Source organism: Oncorhynchus masou, chromosome 27 (assembly GCF_036934945.1).
Source record: "Oncorhynchus masou masou isolate Uvic2021 chromosome 27, UVic_Omas_1.1, whole genome shotgun sequence".
Lineage (NCBI taxonomy): Eukaryota > Metazoa > Chordata > Actinopteri > Salmoniformes > Salmonidae > Oncorhynchus > Oncorhynchus masou.
The window spans coordinates 58,518,816-58,542,882 of record NC_088238.1 but is presented as its reverse complement, the minus strand read 5'-3'; the positions used below and the strand labels follow the sequence as shown (position 1 = coordinate 58,542,882).

The following is a 24,067-nucleotide window of genomic DNA, read 5'->3' as shown; positions in this document are numbered from 1 at the left end:
TCGACCCCAGGATCGCGTTCGACCCCAGGATCGCATTCGACCCCAGGATCGAGTTCGACCCCAGGATCGCGTTCGACCCCAAGATCGAGTTCGACCCCAGGATCGCGTTCGACCCCAGGATCGCGTTCGACCCCAGGATCGCGTTCGACTCAAGGATCACGTTCGACCCCAGGATCGCGTTCGACTCCAGGATCATGTTCGACCTCAGGATTGTGCCCATTCTAGTGTTTGAGGTACACAGCCCTCATTTTATATGTCACGTCAACATCCACTGATAAAATGCCAACCAACAGCACATATGTATAACCGTTGTGGTCATGTATCACCCCTGCTGACATATAATACAATTTGTAAGTCGCTCTGGATAAGAGCGTCTGCTAAATGACTTAAATGTAAATGTAAATATAAGTTACGTGTCTCATACAGTTGGATCATTTACGGCGTTGATTCGAATATCGTATTGTAGGATGGGAGGTTGTAATAATACATGGTTGAGCCGAGATCAAATCCTTTGAAATATGAAACATGAACTAGAGGCTCGCTTGGTTGACTGGCAGCTGCTGCAATCGGTATAACGATGTCCTTCATCGTTTATTTACATGGAGGCTATTATGAATATTGACTTAGACTGGGATAAGAAATATTATATTTGTATTCTCTACTGAATCATTTAATGAAATAACAGATGCTGGACACGAAGCACGAGATATTTACAGGTTGAGGACAATTTTTGTGAGTGAAACAAAGCGAGAGAGAGAGAGCGAGAGAGAGAAATAAATTGACTTCTTCCACCTTTCCATGACAGCCAACTGTTTCCTTCTTTTCATCAGCCAACACCAAAACTTGTTGATGAAAGCATTTGTGAATCAATCTGCAGTTTGGTGACAATAGAAGCTCAAAGGGAAGAAGAGAGGGAAGCGTAGAAGAGAAGAGAGGGAAGAGATCAAGCAGCCTGCTTAATACAGGCTGTTTATAAAGGGAGGTGTTTTCATCCCTCTCTATCTCCTTTTATGTGTCCAGCAAAGCATCCTTTAATCATTTACACTTTGAACAAGACGGCCTAATGGCTCCCTCGGGACGCCACGGCAACGGTGGCCATTTTGACAGATTATTTTGTCAGATGTGGAACGGACGGAGAAGAAGAAGAAAAAGATTTGTTTTAATGGGAAATCTGTTCCTCCCAGAGGAAGAGTTGTGATGTTTATTAGAAAAACAGAGAAAGAGAGAGTGAGAGAAATGTAGTTGAATTATCTCTGTAGTTACGTTCTCTATAGTTGAATTATCTCTGTATTTGAATGATCAATGTTGTTTAGTTATCTCTGTCGTTGAATTATCTCTGTAGTTGAAATATCTCTGTAGTTGAGTAGTCATTGTAGTTAAGTTATCTCTGTCATAGAATTATCTCTGTCGTTGAGAAGTCACTGTAGTTAAGTTATCTCTGCCGTAGAGTTATCTCTGTAGTTGAGTCTATGACTGGCTAAAGGAATGACAGTTGTGTTTGTGATGCTAATGTTAACTCGCTAATGTGAGGATGTTTGACTTGATAAAAAGCCTGGTTAACGTAACATTGGTGACGATGTATTGAAGCTATGTCTTATTCATTGCCAATCAAACAAGTCCCGAGGCACTGTGTGCTCATGACTCAACTGCGTAGTTCTGCTGTCTATAAAGAAATGGGCGGGATGTAGGTTGATTGTGCTGGTATGACTGGGTAGCACAGGTGCGCCATTTGATTTGTTCTGTTGCCAAGCAGCATTCCACATCAACCTTCACTTTCCCAGTGTCAATTAGTATTAAATAGAGATCCACATCAACCTTCACTTTCCCAGTGTCAATTAGTATTAAATAGAGATCCACATCAACCTTCACTTTCCCAGTGTCTATTAGTATTAAATAGAGATCCACATCAACCTTCACTTTCCCAGTGTCTATTAGTATTCAAGAGAGATTCACATCAACCTTCCTACCGAACCTGGTCTTGTCACTGTCTGGCCCAGTTCTGGAGAGGTGTCCTTCCCTTCATCTGGGCTCTACCTGTTCCAAATGTCAAGTCCTTTCACTCAAACTCCTCTTTGTCTCTTTTCAAGAATCCTATCCCTGAATTATTGAAGAAACGAAATCAACTTTTTTGAAATTCTAAAAATGTCATGCCTTTACTTACAATCTCTGTCTCAAATGCCATCCTCTCCGGGCTGTATCACAACCGGCCGTGACTGGGAGTCCCACAGGGCGGTGCACAATTGTCCCAGCGTTGTCTGGGTTTGGCCGGTGTAGACCGTCATTGTAAATAATCATTTGTTCTTAGTGGCCTTGCCTAGTTAAATAAAGGTTGAATAAAACATAAAATATAAATTGTGGTCAGAAGAAGTATACTATAAAGGTAATAGGGTGCCATTTAGGATCCACATAAAGCCGCAATTCATTTCATGTCGTCCGCAGAAGAGAGGAAAGCACTGTAACAGCACAGCAGGGTACAACCCCTGACATGCGCCAGTCTGGAGTGTTTTACTCTCGGAATCGTTTGCTGCAGTTCCTCTGAATAAGTCGGCACAACAACAGGAAGCCGATGATTAATTCAGACTTTGCCATTTTGTTTTCGGTGGAAGCCGTGCGGTTCAAATCCAGAGAGGACTCAACAGTTCACGCCCAAAAAAATGACAAACTCGTGTAGGTTCAACTCTCACACCGTTCTGTAGAAAAGCATTTGGATGCTGTAGCCCAGGAGCTACTGTAACATCCCCTTCTCCTAAACTCAGAGATATGGGCTGATCTCTCAAATGGGACTGTTGTGACTAACCCAAAAGACTGGCGACTACAGTTAGTGCAGGTCCCTTGAAACAAATACCCACTAAATGGTAATCAGGTTGTTTTAATTGCACACGAGCTCGCATGCATATGTCCATAAGGATTCATCAGTTTGCAGTTATAGTTGTAGTAGGTTTAATTCATTTCCCTCTGGGCATTTGGTTGGCTGACATTTAGGAGACAGTCAGTGTTCCCCACTGGTCCAGTGATAGAGTACGGGCAGCTGTGTTAGTTTGTATCATTCTCTAGGGGGGATATAACTACAGTAACATACTAACTGACTGTCAGGACATATGCAACTGCAGTTCCCCGTGGGTCTTAGTTAAATTCCCATTTCTGGCTTTACAGACGCCAGAAAACATTTAATGAGGCAATAAAAAAAATAAAAAAAATTAATCGGGTCTTGAGTCTACAAAATGAGGTTGCCATGGGTTTCGAGTTTCAGTAACCAAAAATAAACTGTGGCTCGCAGAACGCAGTTCTTCACTGATGGCCCAGTACCCTGACCTCGCTCAAATGAATAAGATCTTGGACAAGCGGATTGTTAAAAAAAAAGTGGTAATTGTGATACAGAACAAACAAAAAAACCTCCTCAAAAACGTCTCTGAGCTTCCTTTGTGAATCATCCATCTGTGTCTTTCACACTCGCCAGGTTAAAATACCACACAACATTCTGGAGGACGGTATTCAGACCGGTATTCAGACAGAAGATAGGCTAATTTATCCAGTCTTTGTCACATAAAAGAAGAATATCAAATATTTGGGTTAATACTAATAGATTTATGCCCATTCTAGTCCCCCCGAGTGTTTAGAGATGACAAGTCCTCCAGAGGGAGAGGAAAGGAGGAGAAAATTAATAAACCACTTGCGAAAAGGAGAGGAAGACAATCCCTTACCCTGGATAGATCAAAGAGGATGAGAGAGAGACAGAGACAGAGACAGAGACAGAGACAGAGACAGAGACAGACAGACAGACAGACAGACAGACAGACAGACAGACAGACAGACAGACAGACAGGCAGACAGACAGACAGACAGACAGACAGACAGACAGACAGACAGACAGACAGAGACAGACTCTTGAGTCCAAATTCTCAACCTCTAACATAGTTCTTACTATTCTAAAATAGGCTTTCACTCTTGTCCCAATTCTTTCTTGACATTGTACTAATGTGAGACATACTGTACGTTGGTAAGCCAATGCATGGGCGGATGCTCAGATGAAAAGCAACACATTTTTCAAGAACAGACAGGAAGATACCAATGGTTGTATAATTGAGGAGCTCTGCCCTGAAAATCATCCCTCATCCATTACATTCTATTCTTCTTCTACATCTCATCTGACATTGACCAGGATTATACACAGCGCAACAATCCCATATTTCCAAAGGCATCTCAGTTTGGACCTTTCGGTCTCTGAGAAAGAGTTACAGGATGTTGCCGTAATTTAAAAGGAGCAGTAGAAATGAGAAATTATTTAGTCATAAAGTTAATGCTAATCTTGGGAGCGGTACGGTACGAGGAGGAGATGTACGAGCACACACACATTTAAAACACACACACACACGCACACACATGCACACACACACACACACATTGAGATGCAAAGCTACTACGGAGAAGAGCCTGTTCGCCTCTCTGGATGACGCTGGAGCTTTGCTGTTTGACACAGGATTAATAACAACAATACTGAGATTTATTTGGTGAAGGGGGAACAGGATCTAAGTCTCACTCTCTCTGTGTCTGTATCTTTCTCTCTCTGTCTCTCGCTTGCTCTCTCTCTCTCTCTGTCTCTCTGTCTCTCGCTCGCTCTGTCTCTCTCGCTCTCTCTCTGTCTTTCTCCGTCTGTCTCTCTCTCTGTCTTTCTCCGTCTGTCGAGAGACAGGATCTAAGTCTCACTCTCTCTGTGTCTGTATCTTTCTCTCTCTGTCTCTCGCTTGCTCTCTCTCTCGCTCTCTCTCTCTGTCTCTCTCGCTCTCTCTGTCTCTTGCTCTCTCTCTCTGTGTCTGTATTTTCCTCTCTCTGTCTCTCTCTCTGTCTTTCTCCGTCTGTCTCTCTTTCTCTCTGTCTCTCGCTCTCTCTCTCTCCGTCTGTCTCTCGCTCTCTCTGTCTCTCTCTTTCTCTCTCTCTTGCTCTCTCTCTCGCTCTCTCTCTCTGTCTCTCTCCGTCTGTCTCTCGCTCTCTTTCTTTCTCTCTCCATCTGTCTCTCGCTCTCTCTCTATCTTACTACTTCTAAAATGCGCAGCCTCTAAGTGGAAGAAGTTAAGGAGAGACGAAGATGGGTTTAGGAAGCTTGAAGGCCTAATGAGTGTGTGTGTGTGTGTGCGTGTGTGAGTCTGATACAAGCTATTGCCTCTTTAAGACTTTGCCTTGTCACATATTGTAGCTCTTTGAAGTCGTGTTGTTTTGAATACTGGACTTCATTCAAGTCAAACAAACGTGAACAATATATGATTGGGAGACTCAGAGAAGTTACTCAGAGGTTACACAGAGAGATACTCAGAGAAATTACTCAGAAGTTACTCAGAGAGGTTACTCAGAGGGTAGAGGTTACTCCGAGAGGCTACTCAGAGAGGTTACTCCGAGAGGCTACTCAGAGAGGTTACTCAGAGAGGCTACCCAGAGAGGTTACTCAGAGAGGCTACTCAGAGAGGTTACTCAGAGCGTAGAGGTTACTCCGGGAGGTTACTCCGGGAGGTTACTCCGGGAGGTTACTCCGAGAGGTTACTCCGAGAGGTTACTCCGAGAGATTACTCGGAGAGGGTTCCCAGAGGTTACTCGGAGAGGTTACTCGGAGAGGTTACTCGGAGAGGTTACTCGGAGAGGTTACTCGGAGAGATTACTCAGAAGTTACTCAGAGGGTAGAGGTTACACAGAGAGGTTACACAGAGAGGTTACACAGAGAGGTTACACAGAGAGGTTACACAGGGAGGTTACTCAGGGAGGTTACTCAGAGAGGTTACTCAGAGCGTAGAGGTTACTCCGGGAGGTTACTCCGAGATGTTACTCCGAGATGCTACTCAGAGAGGCTACTCAGAGAGGCTACTCAGAGAGGCTACTCAGAGAGGCTACTCCGAGAGGTTACTCAGAGCGTAGAGGCTACTCCGGGAGGCTACTCAGAGATGTTACTCCGAGAGGTTACTCAGAGCGTAGAGGCTACTCCGGGAGGCTACTCCGGGAGGCTGCTCCGGGAGGCTACTCCGGGAGGCTACTCCGAGAGGCTACTCCGAGAGGTTACTCCGAGAGGTTACTCCGAGAGGTTACACAGAGAGGTTACACAGAGAGGTTACACAGAGAGGTTACACAGAGAGGTTACACAGAGAGGTTACTCAGAGCGTAGAGGTTACTCCGGGAGGTTACTCCGGGAGGTTACTCCGGGAGGTTCCGGGAGGTCCGGGAGGTTACTCAGAGAGGCTACTCAGAGAGGCTACTCAGAGAGGCTACTCAGAGAGGCTACTCAGAGAGGCTACTCCGAGAGGCTACTCCGAGAGGCTACTCCGAGAGGCTACTCAGAGAGGCTACTCAGAGAGGCTACTCAGAGCGTAGAGGCTACTCCGGGAGGCTACTCCGGGAGGCTACTCAGAGATGTTACTCCGAGCATAGAGGCTACTCCGGGAGGCTACTCCGGGAGGCTACTCCGGGAGGCTACTCAGAGATGTTACTCCGAGAGGTTACTCAGAGCATAGAGGCTACTCCGGGAGGCTACTCCGGGAGGCTACTCCGGGAGGCTACTCCGAGAGGCTACTCCAAGAGGCTACTCCGAGAGGTTACTCCGAGAGGTTACACAGAGGGGTTACACAGAGGGGTTACACAGAGAGGTTACTCAGAGAGGTTACTCAGAGAGGATACTCAGAGAGGTTACTCAGAGCGTAGAGGTTACTCCGGGAGGTTACTCCGGGAGGTTACTCAGAGCGTAGAGGCTGCTCCGAGAGGTTACTCCGAGAGGTTACTCCGAGAGGTTACTCCGAGAGGCTACTCCGAGAGGCTACTCCGAGAGGCTACTCAGAGAGGCTACTCAGAGAGGCTACTCAGAGAGGCTACTCAGAGAGGCTACTCCAAGAGGTTACTCAGAGCGTAGAGGCTACTCCGGGAGGCTACTCAGAGATGTTACTCCGAGAGGTTACTCAGAGCATAGAGGCTACTCCGGGAGGCTACTCCGGGAGGTTACTCAGAGATGTTACTCCGAGAGGCTACTCCGAGAGGTTACTCCGAGAGGTTACACAGAGAGGTTACACAGAGAGGTTACTCAGAGAGGTTACACAGAGAGGTTACTCAGAGAGGTTACTCAGAGAGGTTACTCAGAGAGGTTACTCAGAGCGTAGAGGTTACTCCGGGAGGTTACTCAGAGCGTAGAGGCTGCTCCGAGAGGTTACCCCGGGAGGTTACTCCGAGAGGTTACTCCGAGAGGTTACTCCGAGAGGCTACTCCGAGAGGCTACTCCGAGAGGCTACTCCGAGAGGTTACTCCGAGAGGTTACTCCGAGAGGCTACTCCGAGAGGCTACTCCGGGAGGCTACTCCGAGAGGCTACTCCGAGAGGCTACTCCGAGAGGCTACTCAGAGAGGTTACTCCGGGAGGTTACTCCGGGAGGTTACTCAGAGCGTAGAGGCTGCTCCGAGAGGTTACTCCGGGAGGTTACTCCGAGATGTTACTCCGAGATGTTACTCCGGGAGGTTACTCCGAGAGGCTACTCCGAGAGGCTACTCCGAGAGGCTACTCCGAGAGGCTACTCCGAGAGGTTACTCCGAGAGGCTACTCCGAGAGGTTACTCCGAGAGGTTACTCCGAGAGGTTACTCCGAGAGGTTACTCTGAGAGGTTACTCTGAGCGTAGAGGTTACTCAGAGAGGTTACCTGGAGAAGTTACTCAAGAGGTTACTTAGAGAAGGTACTCAGAGTTTACTCATAGGGTACTCAGAGAGGTTACTCAGAGAGGTTACTCATAGGGTACTCAGAGAGGTTACTCAGAGGTTACTCAGAGAGATTACTCGGAGAGATTACTCGGAGAGATTACTCGGAGAGATTACTCGGAGAGGTTTCCCAGAGGTTACTCGGAGAGGTTACTCGGAGAGGTTACTCTGAGCGTAGAGGTTACTCAGAGAGGTTACCTGGAGAAGTTACTCAAGAGGTTACTTAGAGAAGGTACTCAGAGTTTACTCATAGGGTACTCAGAGAGGTTACTCAGAGAGGTTACTCATAGGGTACTCAGAGAGGTTACTCAGAGGTTACTCAGAGAGATTACTCGGAGAGATTACTCGGAGAGATTACTCGGAGAGATTACTCGGAGAGGTTTCCCAGAGGTTACTCGGAGAGGTTACTCGGAGAGGTTACTCAGAGGTTTCCCAGAGGTTACTCAGAGGTTACTCGGAGAGGTTTCCCAGAGGTTACTCAGAGAGGTTACTCGGAGAGGTTACTCAGGGGGAACATCACGTTTCAGGTAAGACCCAGATGCAGACAGTGTCAAAGTAACAAAAGTGTATTACTAGAACAGGGTAGGCAAAACGACAGGTCAAGGGCAGGCAGAGGTCAGTAATCAAGTCCAATCAAATTGTAATCCAGATAGGGTTCAAAAGGTCCAGGACGGCAGGCAGGCAGACTCAGCATCAGGGCAGGCAGAAAGGTCAAAACTGGGAAAAAACTAGAAAACAGGAACTAGAACAGACAGGAGCAAAGTGGGAAAATCGCTGGTAAGTTTCACGAAACAAAACTAACTGGCAACAGACAAACAGAGAACACAGGTGTTAATACACAGGGGATAACGGGGAAGATGGGCAACACCTGGAGGGGGGTGGAGATGGGCGACACCTGGAGGGGGGTGGAGATGGGCGACACATGGAGAGGGGTGGAGACCAGCACAAAGACAGGTGAAACAGATCAATGTGTGACAGGGAAAAATTATCAATATTTATTCATGTTGGATGATAAAACAAGCTCCAAGCTATTAAGACCATGCTGCTCCATGCTTGCTCCATGCTGCTCCATGCTTCCGCCATGCTTGCTCCATGCTGCTCCATGCTTGCTCCGTGCTGCCTCATGCTTGCTCCATGCTTCCGCCATGCTTGCTCCATGCTTGCTCCATGCTGCTCCGTGCTTGCTCCATGCTGCTCCGTGCTTGCTCCATACTGCTCCGTGCTTGCTCCATGCTGCTCCGTGCTTGCTCCATGCTGCTCCGTGCTTGCTCCATGCTGCTCCGTGCTGCTCCATACTGCTCCGTGCTTGCTCCATGCTGCTCCGTGCTTGCTCCATGCTGCTCCGTGCTTGCTCCATACTGCTCCATGCTTGCTCCATGCTGCTCCGTGCTTGCTCCATGCTGCTCCGTGCTTGCTCCATACTGCTCCGTGCTTGCTCCATGCTGCTCCGTGCTTGCTCCATGCTGCTCCGTGCTGCTCCATACTGCTCCGTGCTTGCTCCATGCTGCTCCGTGCTTGCTCCATGCTTTCTCCAGCTCCATACTGTGGTCTTTTCTGTTTCACCTGTGCTGATATTTAATCACATTTAACAAACACAACATTTATCCAAGACAACAACAGATGAAAGTCTGTCTGAGGCATTTCCTCTCCGCTCTCCGTGTGTGTGTGTATATGTGAGTGAGTGACAGTTCGTATCAACCATCCAAACTCCTAACACCAACCTGGAGAGAAGTGCTGCTCATTTAGTGAGGCAAGAAGCAAACTACTGGTTTTTCTTCTCTTCCCTCCATTTGTTTTCTTTCTCCTCTCGGTGCATTTTTCCAGCTAGGACCAAAGAGTCAAACACACACACACACACACACACACACACACACACACACACACACACACACACACACACACACACACACACACACACACACACACACACACACACACACACACACACACACACACACACACACACACACACACACACACACACAGGGGTTACAGCAACAACAACAAAAATCCCCTGACTCAAACTCTCAGATGGATTGTCTCGGGCCAAATTAACCTCCCCTTTCATTTAAGAAAGTCATGACCATCCTGTTTTAGGGAAAGAGGGTAATTGTGTACATGCACGTTTGACCAATTCTAGTCCCCTACCTTAGGGGGTCCTCCCCCGGGAATTTTTTTTATGTGAAGCTCAGTTCTGGTGCCTTTTTAAAAGGCCATTCTACTCCAAAATGAATGAAAATAAAATGATGCTGACACCATCTAAAATATAATTCCCTATAAATAATACATAATAACCAATTACATACCATACATATAGCCTGTGGTCTATGTTATTAGCAATAAGCATTATCACCTGTAGCCCAAATGATGCGGCAGACTGTCTATAAATACATAGGCTGAAGCACAGAGTTTGTCGATCTGCATTTACCCTATTGAACACAACATACTATTATTATTGTTAGTCTTATTATTATTATTAATAATAATTATTATTATATTTTAATATAAATATGAATATATCAATCATTATTAATTGTCATTGAAGCAAATCTTTTTTAAATTTTAATTTCTTTCTATTACAAAAGTATGTCATTGCGTTTTTAAGAGATTGTAACGATCTCTGTTTCCCGGAAACATGGCTCACACACACGCACACACACACGCGCGCACGCACACACACACACACACACACACACACACACACACACACACACACACACACACACACACACACACACACACACACACACACACACACACACACACACACACACGTTGTCGGTACAGACATCAGCCAGTTTCTTCATGCGTCGCGTCGACAGAAACAAACAAACGGAGATAAACATTTCTCTGGTAAGAAGAAAGGCTGGGCCTCGTGATTAACGACTCATGGTGTAATCATAACAACATACAGGAACTCAAGTCCTTTTATTCACCTTACAATCAAATGCCGACCACATTATTTCCCAAGATAATTTTCTTTGATTATAGTCGTAGCCGTGTACACCCCCCCCCCCAAGCAGATACCACGACGGCCCTGAAAGAACTTCACTGGACTCTATGCCAACTGGAAACCATATATCCTGAGGCTGTGTTTATTATAGCTGGGGATTTTAACAAAGCAAATTTCACAACGAGGTTACCTAAATTCTACCGGCACATTGATTGTTGTACCCGCTTGAGCAAAACATTGAACCACTGCTACTCTAACTTCCGTGATGCACACATCGACGGGACAGTAGTGGAGAAGGTGGAAGGTTTTAAGTTCCTGGGCATACATACACATCACGGACAAACTGCAATGGTCCACCCACACAGACAGCATGGTGAACAAGGTGCAACAGCGCCTCTTCAACCTCAGGAGGCTGAAGAAATTTGGCTTGTCGACTAAAACCCCCACAAACCTCTACAGATGCACAATCTAGATCATCCCGTCGGGCTGTATCACCGCCTGGCATGGCAACTGCACCACCCTCAACCACAAGGCTCTCCAGAGGGTAATGCGGTCTGTACAACTCATCACCGGGTGCAAACTACCTGCCCTCCAGGACACCTACACCACCCAAAGTCGGAAGGCAAAAAGATCATCAAGGACAACAACCACCCGAGCCACTGTCTGTTCACCCCACTATCATCCAGAAGCCGAGGTCAGTACAGGTGCATCAAAGCTGGGACCGAGAGACTGAAAAACAGCTTCTATCTCAAGGCTGTTAATTAAAACGCTATCGCTAACATAGAGAGGCTGCTGCCAACATACTGACTCAAATCACTCGCCACTTTATTACATCTAATAATGGTATCACCAGCCACTTTAAATAATTCCACTTTATATCATGTTTACATACCCTACATTACTAATCTCATATGTATATACTGTACTCTGTATCATCTACTGCATCCTGCCTATGCCGCACGGCCATCGCTCATCCATATATTTAAACATACATATTCTTATTCATTCCTTTGCACTTGTGTGTAAAAGGTAGTTGTTGTGAATTTGTCAGATTACTAGTTGGTTATTACTGCATGGTTGGAACTAGAAGCACAAGCCTTTCACTACACTGGCATTAACTGCTAACCGTGTGTATGTGACCGAATAACATTTGATTTGATTTGAAGAGCTCTGTTAATAAGCAGCCGCTCCTAAACCTTGAAACGTCAGTTGTAAAACTGCAGGAATATTCATCTCGCGTAGAACACACAACAACAAGTCGACTAGGTAAATAGGTCAACTATTCTACAATGATTTACTTTAATAACGCCATTACAGAAATAGGAGCTGTGTTAAAGATCCATCCTGAGGCTTTGAATACATTTACCAGCAGCTAGAGTTGGTTTCACACCGCTGTCTGACTTAAGCGCTGTGGTGATGCGCTTTATAAACTATTTAATTCCCTTCATCTGAACGTTGGAGTGTCGGCAACAATCATGCATGTCAGTTCAGTGCACACTGCGTAACAGAGAAAACAACATATTTGAGAATACATTTATTTGGGAATATATTTCGTTGAACAGACACGCTTCTGGAAAATGTTAACTCCTGCGCAAGCACACACATACCTACAGACAAACAGAGCAAATGACCCCTCAACCTCCTCTGTCCACTGTGGTGAGATGTGAGCAGCCGTCTGTGTCTGATTGGACGCTTCACCGATGAAGTCGAAAGCCAAGGGAGCCAATTAGAGAGCAGTAACAGCCATTCTGCCCTCTCTCTCCCCAAATGAGGCCCTTTCACGGCTTCTGCAGAGCACCAGTCATCCACAGAGTGATGGGACTGTCTCCTTTTGAATACCTACAGTACCAGTCAAAAGTTTGGACACACCTTGTCATTCAAGGATTTTTCTTTAGTTTCACTATTTTCTACAGTGTAGAATAATAGTGAAGACATCAAAACTATGAAATAAGACATATGGAATCAATTAGTAACCAAAAAAGTGTTAAACAATTCAAAGTATATTATAGAATTTAGATTCTTCAAAGTAGCCACCCTTTGTCTTAATGACAGCTTTGCACACTCTTGGCATTCTCTCAACCAGCTTCAGCTGGAATGATTTTCCAACACGCTTGAAGTTCCCACATATGCTGAGCACTTTTTGGCTGCTCTGCCTTCGCTCTGCGGTCCAACTCATCCCAAACCATATCAATTGGGTTGAGGTTGGGGGATTGTGGAGGCCAGGTCATCTGATGCAGCACTCGATCACTATCCTTCTTAGTAAAAGAGCCTTTAAAAATCCTGGAGGTGTGTTGGGTCATTGTCCTGTTGAAAAAAAAATGTTATAGTCCCACTAAACGCAGACCAGATGGAATGAGATATTGCTGCAGAATGCTGTGGTAGCCATGCTGGTTAAGTGTGTCTTGAATTCTAAATATATCACTGACAGTGTCACCAGCAAAGCACCCCCACACCATCCTCCTCCATGTTTCACGGTGGGAACCACACATGCAGAGATCATCCATTCCCCCACTGTGTGTCTCACAAAGACACACTGGTTGGAACCAGAAACCTCAAATTTGGACTCATCAGACCAAAGGACAGATTTCCACCGCTGTAATGTTCATTGCCTGTGTTTCTTGTCCCAAGCAAGTCGCTTCTTCTTATTGGTGTCCTTCAGAAATGATTTCATGATTCATGCAGTCTATTCTGAAAAGTTGATGTTGAGACTCCATTAAGCATCTATTTGGGCTGTAATTTCTGAGGCTGGTAACTCCAATGAACTTATCGTCTGCAGCAGAGGTGACTCTGGGTCTTCCATTCCTGTGGTGGTCCTCATGAGAGCCAGTTTCATCATAGTGCTTGATGGTTTTTGCAACTGCACTTGAAGAAACTTTCAAAGTTCTTGACATTTTCCGGACCGTTTCTCTTTGCGTATTTGAGCTGTTCTTGCCATAATTTGGTCTTTTATCAAATAGGGCAATCTTCTGTATCTCACCCCTAACTTGTCACAACAAACCTAATTGGCTCAAACGCATTAAGAAGGAAATAAATTCCACAAATTAGCTTTTAACAAGGCACACCTTTTAATTGAAATACATTCCAGGTGACTACCTCATTAAGCTGGTTGAGAGAATGCCAAGAGTGCGCAAAGCTGTCATCGAGGCAAAGGGTGGCTCTATCTATCTAAAATATATTTTTATTTGTTTAACGCTTTTTTGGTTATTACATGATTCCATATGTGTTATTTCGTAGTTTTTATGTATTTACTATTATTCTACAATGTAGAAAATTGTAAAAATGCAGAAAAACCCTTGAATGATTAGGTGTGTGCAAACGTTTTACTGGTGCTGTAACACCTCAAAATCCAATCAATGTCACATCAATCACATTTAAGCTGATGGCCTAAATATTGCATTACTTTTCTTGAGTATAAACAGCATCATTTCCAATATGGCTCAATGATTTGAGGCGCATATAGGATCTGGCTAGCAGCAGTGGGATTGGCCGGGTGACTGCACACCTTTGGCCAATGACATTAGATATAAGTCGTTGTGTGGTGGATGTTAAACCGCTCCCGTTGAGTCTGTTAGTGAGGGTAATTGGTGTTGGCTTCTTGCTGTGGGAACTCAGGTGGAACTTCTGACATCTGGGGAAATAGGCCTCCAGGGAGGAATATCATTGTAACCCCCCACTGGCATACGCAGACTGGCTCAGTTGACCAGATGGGTCTGAATTATTCTTTATAATGACTTAGAGTCAAGCAACAACTGATAACTATATCTAGAAGTCAAAACATCAATAATACAATGGTTATAATGTTGGAGCTGTAAGATCCAAAACGCCAACGTTTTCCCGGGACTCCATTAGCTTGTCTTTCTTTGACTCCGCATCACGTCGTTGAAGGCTGCCACTGTGTTGGTTTAGAACGCTATTCAGATCAACTCATTTATTCCTTTACATGGAGTGTATAAGGACTGACAATATCACCAATGCCGGCATATGTTTCTGTCTTTCAATCTTTATTCATCAGTCAGCATTGACTGCCGGCGAGGCCGCAGCACAAAATCATCTACGTACAAAGCACAATGATCTGTCTGTGTAACTAACACCACCACAAGCAATGCACAATTTTTTTATTTTCATTTCACCTTTATTTAACCTCTCTGTTAGAGATAGGGCTACTTTTTTCAACATTCTGTTAAAAATCACGCAACATTTCAACGTCCTGCTACTCATGCCAGGAATATAGTATATGCATATGATTAGTATGTGTGGATAGAAAACACTCTGAAGTTTGTAAAACTGGTTAAATCATGTCTGTGACTATAACAGAACGTGTTTCGTGGTCAAAAGCCCAAGGAAACCTGATCACAAAATCGACTAAGAAAAAAATCAATCCGCCAGTCTATGTATTGTCTATTGCAAGGTATAATAGATAGTGACCGGCTTACAGTTCCTACAGCTTCCACACGATGTCGCCAGTGTTGTGAATTCTATGCAGGTAAATCCTTGGGCATATGAGTAATAGGCACATCCTGTGGTTTTACTCCCAGAGGCAGTTATGAAAGGGGGAAACTGGAGTACGATTTCCAAACTTGCTCCTATTGAATACAGATCGCTCCGTGATCAATTTGATCGTTTATTAACGTCTACTAATACCCAAAGTTGGATTACAGAAGTAGTTTGAAGTGTTTTGTCAAAGGTAAGCTAGTTGAGAACAGGTTCTCATTTACAACTGCGACCTGGCCAAGAATAAAGCAAAGCAGTTCGACACATACAACAACACAGTTACACATGGAATAAACAAAAACATAGTCAATACAGTTGAAGAAAATGTATATACAGTGTGTGCAAATGAGGTAAGAAAAGGGAGGTAAGGCAACAAATAGGCCAAGGTGGCAAAATATTTACAATATACCTGTCACGCCCTGGCCATAGTTTACTTTGTACGTTTCTATGTTTTGATTGGTCAGGGTGTGATCTGAGTGGGCATTCTATGTTGGATGTCTTGTTTGTCTATTTCTGTGTTTGGCCTGATATGGTTCTCAATCAGGGGCAGGTGTTAGTCATTGTCTCTGATTGGGAACCATATTTAGGTAGCCTGGGTTTCACTGTGTTTGTGGGTGATTGTTCCTGTCTCTGTGTTTTGCACCAGATAGGGCTGTTTTCGGTTTTCGTAGGTTTGTTATTTTGTTAGTTTATCGTGTATAATTTCCGTATTTAATAAAATGAATCAAAACTACGCTGCATTTTGGTCCGCTCCTCCTTCCCACAACGAAAGCCGTGACAATACCAATAAGACACTGGAGCGATTGATGTGCAGAAGTTGAATGTGCAAGTAGAGATACTGGGGTGCAAAGGAGCAAGATAAATCAATAAATACAGTATGGGGATGAGGGAGTTGGATGGGCTATTTGCAGATGGGCTATGTACAGGTGCAGGGTGCAGGGATGGGCTATGTACAGGTGCAAGGATCTGTGAGCTGCTCTGACAGCTGGTGCTTAAAGCTAGTGTGGGAGACATGAGTCTCTAGCTTCAGTGATTTTTGCAATTCGTTCCAGTTATTGGAAGCAGAGAACTGGAAAGAAAGATGGCGACCGAAGGAGGAATTGGCTTTGGGGGTGGCTAGTGAGATACCTGTTGGAGCACGTGCTACATGTGGGTGCTGCTATGGTGACTGAGATAAGGCAGGGCTTTACCTAGCAGAGACTTGTAGATGACCTGGAGCCAGTGGGTTTAGCGACGTGTATGAAATGAGGGCTAGCCAATGAGAGCATACAGGTCGCAGTAGTGGGTAGTATATGGGGCTTTGGTTACAAAACGGATGGCACTGTGAAAGACTGCATCCAATTTGCTGAGTAGAGTGTTGGAGGCTATTTTGTAAATGACATCGCCGAAGTTGAGTATTGGTAGGTTGGTCAGTTTTACGAGGGTATGTTTGGAAGCATGAGTGAAGGATGCTTTGATGTGAAATAGGAAGCCGATTCTAGATTTAATTTTTAATTGGAGATGCTTAATGTGAGTCTGGAAGGAGAGTTTGCAGTCTAACCAGACACCTAGGTATTTGTAGTTGTCCAGATATTCTAAGTCAGAACTGTCCAAAGTAGTGATGCTGGACGGACATGCAGGTGCGGGCAGCGATCGGTTGAAGAGTATGCATTTAATTTAACTTGCATTTAAGAGCAGTTGGAGGCCAAGGAAGGAGAGTTGTATGGCATTGAAGCTCGTCTGGAGGGGCCAGACGAGGGCCAGAAGTATACAGAGTGGTGTCATCTGCATAGAGGTGGATCAGAGAATCACCAGCAGAAAGAGCGACATCATTGATGTATACAGAGAAGAGAGTCGGCCCGAGAATTGAAACCTGTGGCACAGACATAGGGACTGCCAGAGGTCCGGATAACAGGCCCTCCAATTTGACACACTGAACTCTGTCTGAGAAGTAGTTGGTGAATCAGGCGAGGCAGTCATTTGAGTCACCAAGGCTGTTTATTCTGCTGATAAGAGTGTGGTAATTGGCAGAGTCGAAAGCCTTGGACAGGTCGATGAATACGGCTGCACAGTAATGTCTCTTATCGATGGCGGTTATGATATCATTTAGGACCTTGAGCGTGGCTGAGGTGCACCCATGACCAGCTCTGATACCAGATTGCATAGCGGAGAAGGTACAGTGGGATTCGAAATGGTTGGTAATCTGTTAACTTGGCTTTCGAATACCTTAGAAAGGCAGGGTAGGATAGATATAGGTCTGTGGTAGTTTGGGTCTAGAGTGTCTCCCTTTTGAAGCGGGGGATGATCGCGGCAGCTTTCCAATCAATGGGAATCTCAGACAATATGAAAGAGAGGTTGAACAGGCTAGTAATAGGGGTTGCAAACATTTCGGCAGATCATTTTAGAACGAGAGGGTCCAGATTGTCTAGCCCGGTTGATTTGGAGGGGTCCAAATTTTGCAGCTCTTTCAGAACATCAGCTATCTGGAATTGGGTGAAGGAGAAATGGTGGAGGCTTGGGCAAGTTGCTGTGGGGGGTGCAGGGCAGTTGACTGGGGAAGGGGTAGCCAGGTGGAAAGTATGGCCGGCCGTAGAAAGATGCTTATTGAAATGCTCAATTATGATGGATTTATCGGTGGTGACAGTGTTTCCTAGCCTCAGTACAGTGGGCAGCTGGGAGGAGGTGCTCTTATTCTCCACGGACTTTAGTGTCCCAGATCGTTTTTGAGTTTGTGCTACAGGATGCAAATTTCTGTTTGAAAAACTAGACCTAGCTTTCCTAACTGCCTGTGTAAATTGGTTCCTAACTTTCCTGAAAAGTTGCATATCACGGGCACTATTCAATGCTAATGCAGTATGCCAAAGGGTGTTTTGTGCTGGTCAAGGGCAGACAGGTATGGAGTGAACCAAGGGCTATATCTGTTCCTGGTTCTAATTTTTTGAATGGAGCATGATTAACCAGGCATCCTCTACTGACGGGATGAGGTCAATGTTATTTCAGGATACCCCGGTCAGGTCGATTAGAAAGGCCTGCTCGCAGAAGTGTTTTAAGGAGCGTTTGACAGTCGTGAGCGGTGGTCGTTTGACAGCAGACCCATTACGGATGTAGGCAATGAGGCGGTGATTGCTGAGATCTTGGTTGAAAACAGCAGAGGTGTATTTGGAGGGCAGGTTGGTTCGGATGATATCTATGAGGGTGCCCGTGTTTACGGATTTGGGGTTGTACCTGGTAGATTCATTGTTGATTTGTTTGAGATTGAGGGCATCAAGCTTAGATTGTAGGATGGCCGGGGTGTTAAGCATGTCCCAGTTTAGGTCACCTAGCAGCATGAGCTCTGAAGATAGATGGGGGGGCAATCAATTCACATATGGTGTCCAGGGCACAGCTGGGGGCAGAGGGTGGTCTATAGCAAGCGGCAACAGTGAGAGACTTGTTTCTGGAAAGGGGCATTTTTAAATGTAGAACCTCTAATTGTTTGGGTACAGACGTGGATCTTAAGACAGAACTCTGCAGGCCATCTCTGCAGTAGATTGCAACACCGCCGCCCCTTTTGGCAGTTCTATCTTGGTGGAATATATTATAGTTAGGGATGGACATTTCAGGGTTTTTGGTGGTCTTCCTAAGCCAAGATTCAGACACGGCTAAGACATCTTGGTTGGCAGAGTGCAAACGCAGTGAATAAAACAAACTTAAGGAGGAGGCTTCTGATGTTAACATGCACGAAACCAAGGCTTTTGAGAGCACCTGGGGAGTAGGAGTAGAGCTAGGCACCACAGGTCCTGGATTAACCTCTACATCACCAGAGGAACAAAGGAGAAGTAGGATAAGGCTATAAGTGTCACGCCTTGGTCATTGTATTTTGTGTTTTCGTTATATATTTGGTCAGGCCAGGGTGTGACATGGGTTTATATATTGTATTTTCATATTGGGGTTTGTAGTATTTGGGTTTGCGGCTGAGTAGGGGTGTTGTATAGGCTTGGCTGCCTGAGGCGGTTCTCAATCAGAGTCAGGTGATTCTCGTTGTCTCTGATTGGGAACCGTATTTAGGTAACCTGGGTTTCACTTTGCATTTCGTGGGTGATTGTTCCTGTCTCTGTGTAGTGTTCACCAGATAGGCTGTAATAGGTTTCACGTTCCATTTTGTTGATTTGTATTTTCTTGTAATCGTTATTTGTTTCATTAAAAAACGTGAGTAACCAAAACGCTGCATTTCGGTCCGACTTTCTTGCGACAAACGAAGAACGTCGTTACAATAAGAACTGGTCGTCTAGTGTGTTCAGAACAGAGAGTAAAAGGACCAGGTTTCTGGGCGCAATAGAATAGATTCAAGGCATAATGTACAGACAAAGGTATGGTAGGATGTGAGTAGATTGGAGGTAAACCTAGGCATTGAGTAATGCCAGAGATAGTCTCTAGAGGCGTTTAAACCAGGTGATGTCACCGCATGTGAGAGGTGGAACTAAATGGTTGCCAGAGATAGTCTCTAGAGACGTTTAAACCAGGTGATGTCACCGCATGTGAGAGGTGGAACTAAATGGTTAGTTAAGGCATAATGAGCAGGGCTAGAGGCTCTACAGTGAAATAAGACAATAATCACTAACCAGGACAGTATTGGACAAGGCACATTGATATTAAGGAGAGGCATGCGTAGCCGGGTGATCAATAGGGGTCCAGTGAGTGGTTGGGCTGGCTGGAGACAGATTCAGACAGCTAGCAGGCCGGGGCTAGCAAGCTAGCAGTTAGCAGGCCGGGGCTAACAAGCTAGCAGTAAGCAGGCCGGGGCTAGCAAGCTAGCAGTTAGCAGGCCGGGGCTAGCAAGCTAGCAGAAGGGCCTTAGAGGGACGTTGCGACGGAAGAAAGTCTGTTTTAGCCTCCTCGTGTGGTGACGTTGATAGACCAGTCGTGATGATTAGTAGGGTTCTGAGTAGCAGAGTGGTCCAAGTTCAATTGGCAAAATTGGTATACTGGCCCAAGATTGGTATAGTGGCCGATGGATCTATTCAGCTAACAGTCCAATATGCTCTAGACAGCTGGCGGGCCGCGGCTGGCAGGATAGCAGATGGGAATTCAGGAGACATCGCGACGGAGGGGCCTGTTGGAAAAAAAACCCTCGGGCAGATTACGTCGGTAGTCCAGTCGTGATGGTGAAGCAGGGCTTCGTTGAGTGAAAGGGGCCCAGGCCGATGATCTGTCTGTGTAACTAACACCACCACAAGCAAATCACAAATCCTGCTTCAGAAGTATGGTACACCTTTTGTCTTTAGAAGTTACTATGGTAGCGAGGTGGGAAGACACCTGAAATGGGTTAACTTAAAAAAAAAAAAAATTGGCTGTGGCAGAAATAACAAGGGCTCTTTTGAACATTTTCGCCTTGTATCGCCTTTCATGACTTCTCTAATTGTACTCTTATGGATGATTAGCTCTCCTTGAATGATGTCTATGTGGACTTGTGGCTGGCAGCACCTTCTCACTTATACAAATTCTAGGTGTGTGTAAACGTACTTGGAGAATTAAGGTGATTCTGATTCTGAAGGGTCACTGAGTGACATTATAAAGACCTCAAAAATGCAGTTTGAAGGACGGATGAAAAGAAGGCAGAACAGGAAGAAGTAGAGAGATGGAGGAGGCTCAATTTGATGAAGAGGGTTGTTGTGATACTCACCCCAATGGGTGACCATTTGTTACGGATCCCTTTTTGGCCCGACAGTCTAGGGGGGATGGTAATGAGACCCGTAACATAACTCATGCACATTATAATTGTGACAAAGTAAAAGTGAGAACGAAATAACCAGGACAACTGAAATCTACCGTCAAACTCAAGGTTTATTTGAAAACACACGGTAATGGGGGGAGCAGGAAAAGGGGCTGAGCTGGACCCAAGGAAAGAAACAATAACTATTCAAAAAAATCATAAACTAGACTAGCCTACTTTAACAGCTAACTAACTAACCAAAAATACAGTGGGTGGTCCGCCCAGTTCTAACTAGTGTATTTAACAAAGTCTACCTACGGGTAGTGTATGCCCATGGGTGACTTGTCTTGGTTTCCCCTTTTCCCACCAGCAATCAAACACAAACACCATAACCAAAACAATATTCACAGGTGAAGACAAAGTGCTATGGAGGTGCTCAAACAACAGAGGTTAATACACAACGAGAGGGTGAAACACAGAGACCTACAGACATGGCATTTACAGAGAGATTGAGCTCAAGAGCAAACAACTGACAAGGTTTTTAAACCAAGGGAAATGGAACTGTGATAGGGTAGAAAAACAGGAGGAGGTGTGTCTTCTGATTGATGATTGATTGGTGACTGATTGGGGAGTGATGATTTTCACCTGTGAGTGGAGAAGGAGAGCAAACACAGGATACATACACACACACACACACAAACACACACACACACAGAGGATACCTGTATCCGTAACAGCATTTTTCCTTCGATGAGCACAGTTTGGTGCCCTTGCGGGGCCGCAACGTAGAACACAAAATCCTCTACGTATAACTAACACCATCGCCACCTGTCGTGTAAACACTGTCGGCTAGTCAGGTCTATCAGAAACACAGTGGGTCGGCTAGTCAGGTCTATCAGAAACACAGTGGGTCGGCTAGTCAGGTCTATCAGAAACACCGTGGGTCGGCTAGTCAGGTCTATCAGAAATACCGTGGGTCGGCTAGTCAGGTCTATCAGAAACACCGTGGGTCGGCTAGTCAGGTCTATCAGAAACACAGTGGGTCGGCTAGTCAGGTCTATCAGAAACACCGTGGGTCGGCTAGTCAGGTCTATCAGAAACACAGTGGGTCGGCTAGTCAGGTCTATCAGAAACACTGTGGGTCGGCTAGTCAGGTCTATCAGAAACACTCTGGGTCGGCTAGTCAGGTCTATCAGAAACACTGTGGGTTGGCTAGTCAGGTCTATCAGAAACACAGTGGGTCGGCTAGTCAGGTCTATAAGAAACACAGTGGGTCGGCTAGTCAGGTCTATCAGAAACACGGTGGGTCGGCTAGTCAGGTCTATCAGAAACACTGTGGGTCGGCTAGTCAGGTCTATCAGAAACACAGTGGGTCGGCTAGTCAGGTCTATCAGAAACACAGTGGGTCGGCTAGTCAGGTCTATCAGAAACACCGTGGGTCGGCTAGTCAGGTCTATCAGAAATACCGTGGGTCGGCTAGTCAGGTCTATCAGAAACACTGTGGGTCGGCTAGTCAGGTCTATCAGAAACACAGTGGGTCGGCTAGTCAGGTATATCAGAAACACCGTGGGTCGGCTAGTCAGGTCTATCAGAAACACCGTGGGTCGGCTAGTCAGGTCTATCAGAAACACAGTGGGTCGGCTAGTCAGGTCTATCAGAAACACCGTGGGTCGGCTAGTCAGGTCTATCAGAAACACCGTGGGTCGGCTAGTCAGGTCTATCAGAAACACCGTGGGTCGGCTAGTTAGGTCTATCAGAAACACCGTGGGTCGGCTAGTCAGGTCTATCAGAAACACCGTGGGTCGGCTAGTCATGTCTATCAGAAACACAGTGGGTCGGCTAGTCAGGTCTATCAGAAACACCGTGGGTCGGCTAGTCAGGTCTATCAGAAACACCGTGGGTCGGCTAGTCAGGTCTATCAGAAACACCGTGGGTCGGCTAGTCAGGTCTATCAGAAACACAGTGGGTTGGCTAGTCAGGTCTATCAGACACACTCTGGGTCGACTAGTCAGGTCTATCAGAAGCACTGTGGTTCGGCTAGTCAGGTCTGCTAAAAACACTGTGGATCGGCTAGTCAGGTCTGTCAGAAACACCGTGGGTCGGCTAGTCAGGTCTATCAGAAACACCCTGGGTCGGCTAGTCAGGTCTATCAGAAACACCGTGGGTCGGCTAGTCAGGTCTATCAGAAACACTGTGGGTCGGCTAGTCAGGTCTATCAGAAACACCGTGGGTCGGCTAGTCAGGTCTATCAGAAACACTGTGGGTCGACTAGTCAGGTCTATCAGAAACACCGTGGGTCGGCTAGTCAGGTCTATCAGAAACACTGTGGGTCGGCTAGTCAGGTCTATCAGAAACACAGTGGGTCGGCTAGTCAGGTCTATCAGAAACACAGTGGGTTGGCTAGTCAGGTCTATCAGACACACTCTGGGTCGACTAGTCAGGTCTATCAGAAGCACTGTGGTTCGGCTAGTCAGGTCTGCTAAAAACACTGTGGATCGGCTAGTCAGGTCTGTCAGAAACACTGTGGATCGGCTAGTCAGGTCTGTCAGAAACACTGTGGGTTGGCTAGTCAGGTCTGCCAGAAACACTGTGGGTCGGCCCGTCAGCTCTATCAGAAAAACAGTGGGTTGGCTAGTCAGGTTTGTCAGAAACACTGTGGGTCGGCTAGTCAGGTCTATCAGAAACACAGTGGGTCGGCTAGTCAGGTCTATCAGACACACTCTGGGTCGACTAGTCAGGTCTATCAGAAAAACAGTGGGTTGGCTAGTCAGGTTTGTCAGAAACACTGTGGGTCGGCTAGTCAGGTCTATCAGAAACACTGTGGGTCGGCTAGTCAGGTCTATCAGACACACTCTGGGTCGGCTAGTCAGGTCTGCTAAAAACACTGTGGATCGGCTAGTCAGGTTTGTAAGAAACACAGTGGGTCGGCAAGTCAGGTCTGTCAGAAACACTGTGGGTCGGCTGAATACTAGTTGAAACCTCAATGACAGGATATTGGTTAGATAATGTCTGTTCTTATCGTGCTCCATCATCTCTCTTCCTGTCTAAGACCTGACAACATGGAGGTCGGGTTATTGTCCCAGAAGAAAGACGAGCAGCTGTCGACTGATAAAGACATAAACTGCATGGAAGGGATTATGGAGGGGTACGGTTATTGTGTGTGTGTGTGTGTGTGTGTGTGTGTGTGTGTGAGTGTGTGTGTGTGGTGGTGGTGAGGGGGGGGGTAAATAATGGTGTGTG

General features: G+C 45.8%; 1 long non-coding RNA gene across 1 annotated transcript in view; it reads right to left on the bottom strand.

The window, feature by feature from the left end:
- Positions 1 to 9,119: 9,119 nt before the first annotated feature.
- LOC135516450 (uncharacterized) overlaps positions 9,120 to 24,067 on the bottom strand; it is a 57,100-nt gene continuing 42,152 nt past the window's right edge. The window contains exons 2-3 of the long non-coding RNA XR_010451930.1: positions 9,434 to 9,536; positions 9,120 to 9,280 (exon numbers count right to left, since the gene is read on the bottom strand). This is a non-coding gene — a long non-coding RNA (uncharacterized LOC135516450). The remainder of the gene's footprint in view (positions 9,281 to 9,433; positions 9,537 to 24,067) is intronic.